Source organism: Octodon degus, unplaced genomic scaffold (assembly GCF_000260255.1).
Source record: "Octodon degus isolate 3935 unplaced genomic scaffold, OctDeg1.0 scaffold00094, whole genome shotgun sequence".
Taxonomy (NCBI): domain Eukaryota; kingdom Metazoa; phylum Chordata; class Mammalia; order Rodentia; family Octodontidae; genus Octodon; species Octodon degus.
In genome coordinates, this window is record NW_004524670.1 from 6,127,178 (window position 1) to 6,136,294 (window position 9,117).

Below are 9,117 nucleotides of genomic sequence, written 5' to 3' on the forward strand. Positions count from 1 at the left end.
CACTATTAGTAAAAGAGCTATGTATTTACATCTGAGTTCCATCACTTTCCTAGCTTATATCCCCTGAGAAAATTACTAGCCACTCAGTGTGTTTCCTGATTTCTTAAGCACAAATAACACTATTTATCAGAGAGTTGTTTTAATAGATATAATTTCTTTTTTATGTGGATGAATATAAAAGAAGTTCTCTAAAGACAAATTTCAAGCATTCCCTTACCTAGTTACTCAAAAACTACTGAATGAGAACTTCTGTTATCTGCTGTTGGGGACAGAGCTAAGGACAAGTCAAGGAAGCTCACTTTTACACAGACTTCACATTGCAGAGAGGTGGAAACAGCCAATAAATAAAAACATAACCTGGTTTTAGGTAGGTAAAACCTAAAACACACTTAGTGCTACACAGTAAGTGTGGTGATTCTGCTTGTGTGAAATGGTTGTCAGCAAAGCTCTCTCTGAGAACTAACTTGAAGTTGAGCTGGAGGACAGTTGCGTGGAAGTGCAGTGCAGATATGAGGTACAGCAAGTGCTGATGGCTAGAGCAGAGAAGCCTGATGGGCTGATGGGAAAAGCAGGAAATCAGTGCACTAGGAATAGACTAGGGGAGAAGCATGCCAGGAGAGAAGTACAGAGAAGGCTGAGACCAGGTCAAGCAGGACTTGGTCACTGTGTCAATGGGCAGCCACCCCAGAGTTTGATCAAGGAGGGAGGGCATTCAAATTTCACTTTGGCTGCTGTGTAAAAAATATCCCAGTATGGATATAGGTATTGTTGCAGTCTTCTTTATTTTAAATCTAAATGCTCAACACAATACTATGTGTGTGTTTGTGTGTATGTGTGTACATACCACAATACCATATATACAGATATATACATATGAATAATTATGTATAGGTTTTATTCTTTTAAAGGAGTATTTGGATTACATAATATACAATTGCAAAATGTCAGCCCTTGAATTATGAATTCAATGGTGAGTATAGCACAAAACGGAGACAACTAAACTACTTTTGCAGTTAATTGAAGTTCATTCAACATCATTTTGAGTTTACGGGTAGGCAATGCAATATCAGAATTTTAAAATGATTTTGAAAAAAGTGAACCTCAATCAATAACTATCCATTATGGCCTTGAAATTGACTGCTCAGTGAATGAAGTGCAATGATTAGCAGCAACTTTTTTCCTTGTGTTGAGGCAGAAAGAACTAGCATTGTGGTAAAAGCTTGGTGGTCCGGCGTTCTACCTGTGCAGAAGTATTAGCATATTTGTAATCATTTCAACATTTCAAACTTTTGTGGTCTTGCAAATAGTTTTTGTGATGAAAAACAAGGAGTAATTTTGTAATAAATCTTAAATCTAGGAGATTGTCTATCTTGAATCAAGGATGAGAGGCTTTTAAATGTAAGCTCTGAGCCAGCCAATAAATATTGAGTATATTTCACCTCAAAAGAGATTAAGCTGGATACCAGACACAACTATTCTTAAGTAGCTTTTATAAAATGTTTGAGGGCTGAAAAAGTAGGAATTCCTGTGTTTGAATGAATGTAATGATCTATATTTATGGTACTAGAAATAATACCCCAATACAATGGAGAGGGTGGTGGTGCAATCACTTGGAAATTCTAAAATTGACCTCGAGTACTTACTGAGCACCTTTGGGGAGCATAGGTACCTTTGCTATGTAGAGGGCCTTATCTTAGCTCCTCTAGTGTTTGCTTTGGGCTGCAGACATTGATCCTGCCCTCAGGTCCTACCTTACCTATTGGCTAGTCATTCTCACACATATATTCTTTTTGTTTGTTTTCTTTTGTTTTTTATGTGGCCGGCTCAGCCTACCCTGGGGGCAGGGCTGGTGCAGCATGTGGTATTGGGGATCCAACCACAGTCCCTGCACTTGCTTACGCTTACCTAAGCAGGCACTTTAGATTGCTGAGCTATCTCGCCAGCCCTCCCACAAATACTCTTCAAGATAAACTTCGGAATGGTTTCATCAAATTCTAAAAATATATTCCATTATAACTTTAATAGACACTTTCCTAGTTCTTTGCACGAATTTGGAAGATTATAGTCTTAAAATACTCAGGATAATATACATATAGGAACACAATCTACTTCTCCATTTATTCATATCTTAATTTATATTTCTTAGTACAATATAGGTTTTTCTAGATTTTCTTTATTTCATTCCTAAATATATACCTTGAAGGTTATTTTTAGGATTAATTTTGACTCAGAGTTAATTAAGTACTTTTTGTATGTATACTTCTAATTGATAATTTTGGCACATAGGGAAACAATTGATTTTTAAAAATTTATCATATTGTCACCACCTTCAGAACTTTCTAACTTTTTTCATTTAATCAGACTGTAACATAAAAACAATAAATTTCTTTCCTCTCTATTTTGTTTCATATTACATTTTGTCATCCACAATTTCCATAACAAAGATAAAAAGGCAAAGGCTTTGTCCTGTGAAGAGGTGTACTTTTGTCTTCAGATCTTTTCAAGCAGCACCATTGGCCTTTCCTCTTCTATCATTGATTTCAGCATACCTTGTTGCTCTCTTAGTTGACAATGACTGGACCATTAGCTATGGAGCATTTTATATCTAGTGTGCTGGGACAAAGGCTCATCCCAATCCACACGTTCCAGCCTTGTTCTCTTCCCTTTATGTCTTGACTCTCAAATTTGTGAATTCAGCAGACAATTACTCAGCACTGATCCAGCGGGTCAGTCTTAAGGCTAAGAGATATTGGCTCTTACCCTGAAAATAATAACAGCTGAGGATACCCCATTGTATTTCCATTTTGAGCCTCAACTACCTGGTCACCATCTTACTGAAATCCCAAGCTTCATATCCCTAAAACATAATTCTTGATTCTATTATCAAATCCAATCTGCACTGTATTCAATGGTACCAGTTTTCAGTACGTTGTTCAACCAAGAAACCTAGAAGTTTTTCTTGACTCTTTCATTTGCTTCATGCCCCCCCTCATTTCATCCATCTGCAGAAATTATTGTATTTGTACTTTCAGGAACTCATGATTTAAGGACAAAATAAGGACAAGAAGGATAATAGATAGGTCAGCAGGGGTGGGGAAGCTTGGCTTGAGAAGTTGAGGGAAAAAGTATATATGTGTGATTTTATTTTGTAGGCTTTTTCATGCATTTGCTCAGAAAATACGGCCATTTTCATTAACTTCATTTTACAGATAAGGAAACAGATTGAGGGATAGTAAATTACTCACAAAAATCACATTAGCAGTCAATTGAGAGGCCTGGGATCACAGTTGGCTCTGGGATTTCAGAGTTCAGGGGGGTGACTCTTTACTGAGAAGACCGAGTTAGATTGGAAGTGGCATTTTGCAGCTGCTTGAGTATGGAGAAAGTTGTGTGACACCAGATCATTGTAAATAAAGTTGCAGAATTCATTTTCATCTCTGCTTTGTCAGATTCAAGAAATATTTTCTTCCTTAATCCCTGGTCAGGAGATTCTTAACTCTGAATTACAAAATCGTGTGTTTTTTCAATACTTTTCCAAATACAGCTGGGGTCTTTCCGACAACAATGAGACACCTCGTTTGTTTTGATTTGTTTCTTCAACAATAAACTCAGGAGTCAACTTGCCAAGAGCTTCTTTCTCCTTCCCATTATTAAATTTGACTGAACAGGGAAAGTTCTGCTACTGAGCTTATACTTTCAGTAATATTCTGTCGCTTTCTCCAATTCCCTGGAGGTGTGGAGCCCTCTCCCCTTAGAATCCAGGCAGCAGCTATGGAAACCCATAGGGCTTCCTGTGAATCTGGTCTTTCTATTGTAGCTAACGCACTGGGTTGCAGCCCTACTATATAGGTCACTGTGGGATGAACCTACAGTTAACCTTATCCTCCAAGCAGAACTTGGACATAACCTTTAGGGCAGCATGGTTAACACATGCGGGTTTTTGTTTGTATAGAAATAAAGACCTGGAATGTAACAACCTCTGCTGAGTCAACCACCAAAGGAAAGCATATTGGGCTTTTTTCTTTGTTTCTTCTCTCTCTCCCCCTCTCCTTTTCTCCCTGCCTCCTCTTCTCCTTCTCTCCCTGCAGTTCTCAACAGGCTAAAGCAGATATTGTGTAGTGTGGCTCTACCATGCAAAGGACAATGACAGTGGTGTGGATTTTGGTTGGCTATAACTTACTGCAATTACATTGTAGGCAGGCTGGAAGTGGCCACCGCAGGGCTGAAAGGTATGGGGAATTTTCATTTGCTGCTACTGCAAGTAGCTCAACCACAGACATAGATGATGAAAGTGAAGTTGGCATTGACCTTGCAGCTTTGCAAAGAGCAAATGGAACCTGAAATCTAGTTAGTAAAGAAAAATGAACAGAGCTTCCTAGATAGTGTTTGAAGAACCTTCAGGCTCTTCTTTATAGCTCTGTGTGTGTGTGTGTGTGTGTGTGTGTGTGTGTGTGTGTGTGTGTGTGTGTGTATTCATGCTTGCATCTGATATGTTTGATATGCAAGAAAAAGATAAGAGCCCTTGTCAGCCAGGAGCTCCTATTGCACATTTGGCATTTGATTAACCTGTGAAACCACCATGGACCACAGTGGAATACAGACTCAGAATACATACAATTTTTGCTGTTGATAAGAAGAGCAGTGGAGGGGAGAATGTTACTGATGCTACTTTCTAATCACTCTGGGAGTCCTCTTTCAGAAGAAGGAAGCCTCTCCTAAGAGGAGAGAGGTGAGGAGTAAAGCTTAAGTAGCTAAGTGTACAACACACATGCACACACACACACACACACACACACACAGATTCATGAGAGTGCACCATTCATTGTCCTTTTGATTTTGCTCCTGTTTTTTTCTCTGCCAGGAATGTTCTTGCCATCCCATTTCTTAGCACTGAAATCCTTTTCATCTTTCAAGTCTGCATTGTATTTTCATTTTCTTCCAAATGACTTTTCTGTACTTGGCATAGGTCATTCCTTCCACTTGTGGATTTCATGGGAGAAAAGAAGTTTCACTTTGATGTATAGTAGGTGCTCAAGTCTGGAAGCAGTGGGCCCTGAGTTCAAATGTGTGCTTGCTTCATGCTGGAGTTGTGAGACTGTAGGCGCAACTTCTCTGTGTCTCAGTTCCCCCCTTTCAAACCTGAATAGCAGTGACTTTTCCAGGAATGACTGGCAGTATAATATGAGATGATATGCCCAAAAAGCCAAGCACATAATAAGTTACTCAACATGCACAGTTTCCTTTGCCCAGATGTTGGGTCTGATTTGTTTTTGCATTTTATTTTTACAGTTTTTGTCACATCTGAGGCAGGAAATAAACCTTGATTAATTAAAGTAACTAGAATTTGTTTTTGCTATTTAAGCATTCCAAAGCTTTGAAATCACACAACCATAAATATAATAATGCTAATAAAACCAAACCAAGGTCTAGTACACAAAAGCTTATTCTTTGCATTCCTTATTTCATAGTATCTTTGCAAAACCTGTAGAGGGAAATACAATACTCCTCACATTGTAGGTGAGGACATTGAAGCCACACAGCTACTAGTGATAAAATAATATTTCAAGTATAATCATAATTCTTAATCATTATTTAAATAGTGATTTTCAGCTATACCTGCACTAAACTATCATCAGGAGAGCTTTTATACATGTCAAAAACAGGCTGGGAGACAGCTCAGTGGTCTAAGCACCTGCCAGGCAAGCGCACAGACCCTCATTTGATCCCCAGTACTGCATGCTGTGCTGGCCCTGGAACCCTGGGTACATTTCACTAGCCAGTGAAACCTGGCATGGTGATGTATGCCTGAAATCCCAGAAATGAGAAGGCTGAGACAGGAGAATCACTACAAGTCTGAACTGCAGAGACCCTGTATCCAGTAAATAAATAAATGGAAAAAAATGCTAATACCTAGACCCCAAACTTAGATTTTTTACTCAATTAGTTTTAAGTGGGGTCCAAATTCACTTTTAAGTCTCAGAAGATTACATGTGCAGCCAGAGATGAGAACTCCTGACTCTAAGAAGGACTGGAGTACAAGTGGAGTTCTACATCTTAATGTAGCTCATAGATTCCCACTTCTTCATCTTGCACAGAGTAAGTAGCAACCCAAAAGAGAATCTGAGCACAAAGCACCTCAACTTCATGAAATTCCCCAAATAAGAAAATTCTGTTAAATGTCTCAGGAGACCTAATGCCTACAATGAGTATAAATGACACAGCCACTTTGATCCCTTCCCAGGAGTATGACTCCAAACTGATTGCTGTAAAATTAGACACAAGGAAGACAAAGGAAGAAGCGCTGGCTTACTCAGAGTCCACTGAAGAGGAAATAAATGCATGCGAAGGTCTAGGGTCTGATATGATTAGTGTTGGAAAGCTATGTAGTATTTGTGAAACCTATAAACTTAAAACTGTTTCCTTCCACACTCACCTCCTGCCATTGTTTCTTTTATCTTTACTGTTGCCTGCAATGAGATTATAGTCATAAAGGCCTCAGAGCATATGGGTCCCAGAGAGTCCCCAGAACTGTAGTATGGGTCTGAGTCTCCCCTACAAGATCCTACCTCTTCCAAGGAACAGAAGAGCACCCAGGGAGACAGATTTCACTCACTTCAAGGAAGGGAGAGGATAGCAAGTGAAATAAATGTCTAGCATGCTTGGACAAGTGACTCAACTTCTTGAAAAGTTGTTGTCCACCTGGACTGGGTTGTTTCAGCTAAACAGAGATGCTCAGAGTTGAGCTCTGTGTTCCAAACCCGGAATGCGCTATCACTACCCAAAAAGGCACACATGAATGAACAGGGAAGCCACTGCAGAAAAAGAGCACAGAAGCATCTCCCATTGATTTGTGCTACAGCCACCACAGGCTTCAAGAAGCCAGTGTGGCCTGGGGAAGAGATAAAGCCAAAAGCATGAAGCAGAACAAGTAGAAAGGAAGCCAAGTGTTGAGAGAAAAACATGAGCCAAAGACTTTTGCCAAGAGTTTGGACTGCAATGTCCAAAGCTCATTTTGATTGTTGTCGTCTCTGTCAGATCTGAATGGAGCAATCCAAGCACGGGAGACAGCAGGAACTTGGCTGAGCTCCCTGTCAGCGTGGATGATAGAATGCCAAGCTATTTTTGCCATCAGGGAGCTGAGCTTCATCATTCTCACTGCTATCTCATCTGGGGGTGTAGCTTAGTGGTAGAGCGCGTGCTTCGCATGCACGAGGCCCTGGGTTCAATCCCCAGCACCTCCATTTATGTCTTTCTTACTGTTTTAATTCAGTAGCATCAACTTTTCTCAGCTAAGCTGCTTTAGTACAACAAAGTCAGGATCCAACTTTCCTTACAAAAAATTGAACTGAATGGTAAGTTGAAAACATTTCACCTACTGTGGATAGGCTGTTTCTCTTTCAGCGGCATGATTAAAAATTACAGTCATGTTAAGCCTTCAGAATGGAAGGAATCAAGGTCTCTGAAAGGAACATGAATTAATTCTAAACACTACATTGTGAAAGGCAAAGAAAATGACCAAGAGAAATGATCACCTTTGACTTAGAACCTGAACATGCACACTGGATGCATCTGGTGTTTCTGACCTGCTCCCAGAGAGGAAGGCTTGCTCTTCTTTGTACAACCTAGGCTCACCACTCTGTCAGTTGCAGTTTAGGTGTATGCATAAGATTAAACCATCTGAGGGCCGGGTAGATGGCTCAGTGGAATAAGCACTTCCCTGGCAAGTGCAAGGACCTGAGTTCAATCCCTGGTTCCACAAAAAAAGAAGAAGAAGAAGAAGAAGAAGAAGAAGAAGAAGAAGAAGAAGAAGCATATCACCTGAGAAGTATGGGCATCCAAGAAAGCTCAGTGTGATTTCTAACATTAACCTTCCTTGGGAAGTGAATCACTGAGGGCTTTAAACTTTTTTCTGTTAGCAGTATCTGCAGTAGGTAGTTGTAGATACCCATTCGCGGTGACCTTAGAGCTTTGGAGCGTGTAGTCTTAGGCTTTACAAGTGTAGGAAATGGTGTTGGTGGCCACGAGTTGAGTAATTATGTGATGTACAGCACAAGGACACACAGTTACACAGTGTTGACGTAGTCACAGCAGATAGATCCAGGCATAAGTGGTAGGACTGTCCAGAGTCTTACTGACCATTGTATGTGTCTGAAGTCCAGATGCAAGTGTGACAACTTCTTTCAACCTGGCTCCACCTCCTAACATCACATTCAGCTCTAGTTCCCCTGTGATTCAGTCACCCTATAAGAGTCGTGAGGCCCTTGGGGACATCTAGGTATAAACCATAGCAGTGTGCATAGGGAAAAAAAAGTATCGAAACCCCTGTTTTGTAAAATGTTCTTTATTTGTTGTAGAGTCCACTTAGTAGGGTTCCATCACAGCCCAGTGTTCTCCCATGGTGCTTTGTTGGATATTCCTCCCTGCTCTCCTACTGTTATGGACTCCTCCAAAGCACTGGGCAATGCAGCTGAGACAAACTTCCACCTACTCTTCAGTTCAGGTTGTCTGTCCTTCCCCATCAAGTCTGACTGACTCCCAGGAACTGGCAGTGAGGAAGAAAGTATGATTTTCTCAGTTTCACAAAAAATTATGTAGGCAAAGTACTGTAGTAGGAAGTTTCAAGATATGTGCAGTGGGCTGGTGAGATAGCTCAGCAGACTAAAGCCCTTGCTTAGGCAAGCTCAGAGACCGCGGTTCAATCCCTGGCACCACATGTTGCACTGGCCACCAAGACCAGTCGTGGTGGTGTATGCCTGTAATCCCAGCGCTGGGAAGGCTGAAAACAGGATCAGTATGGGTCTGAGCTGCCATAGTGAGACCCTTTAGCAATCAAATACATTAAAAAAAAAAGAAAAAAAATCAAGATAGATTCTACTTGTGTTAGTATCTCAGTTAACACAAGTACACATAAGAAATAGTCTTGGAAACATGTTTTATTTACATGAAATTAATAGAAATCAGTTGTGCTAGATTGTGGGCTTTCATAAAAGAAGAGACAGGGGAGATTGGCTGTGGGTGACCCTTGCTGTCAGCTGCCTTGATCCCACTCCTCTGTAGGGAAGGCTGTCATTTTGTTATGTTTTGCTGGAGCATCGGTATCAGGAGGGTTATTTATTT

General features: G+C 40.4%; 1 non-coding gene across 1 annotated transcript; it reads left to right on the forward strand.

The window, feature by feature from the left end:
• The first annotated feature begins 7,169 nt into the window (after nt 1–7,169).
• On the forward strand, nt 7,170–7,241 carry Trnaa-cgc. Its single transcript has one exon. It is a non-coding gene; the product is annotated as a tRNA-Ala (tRNA).
• Nucleotides 7,242–9,117: the final 1,876 nt, after the last annotated feature.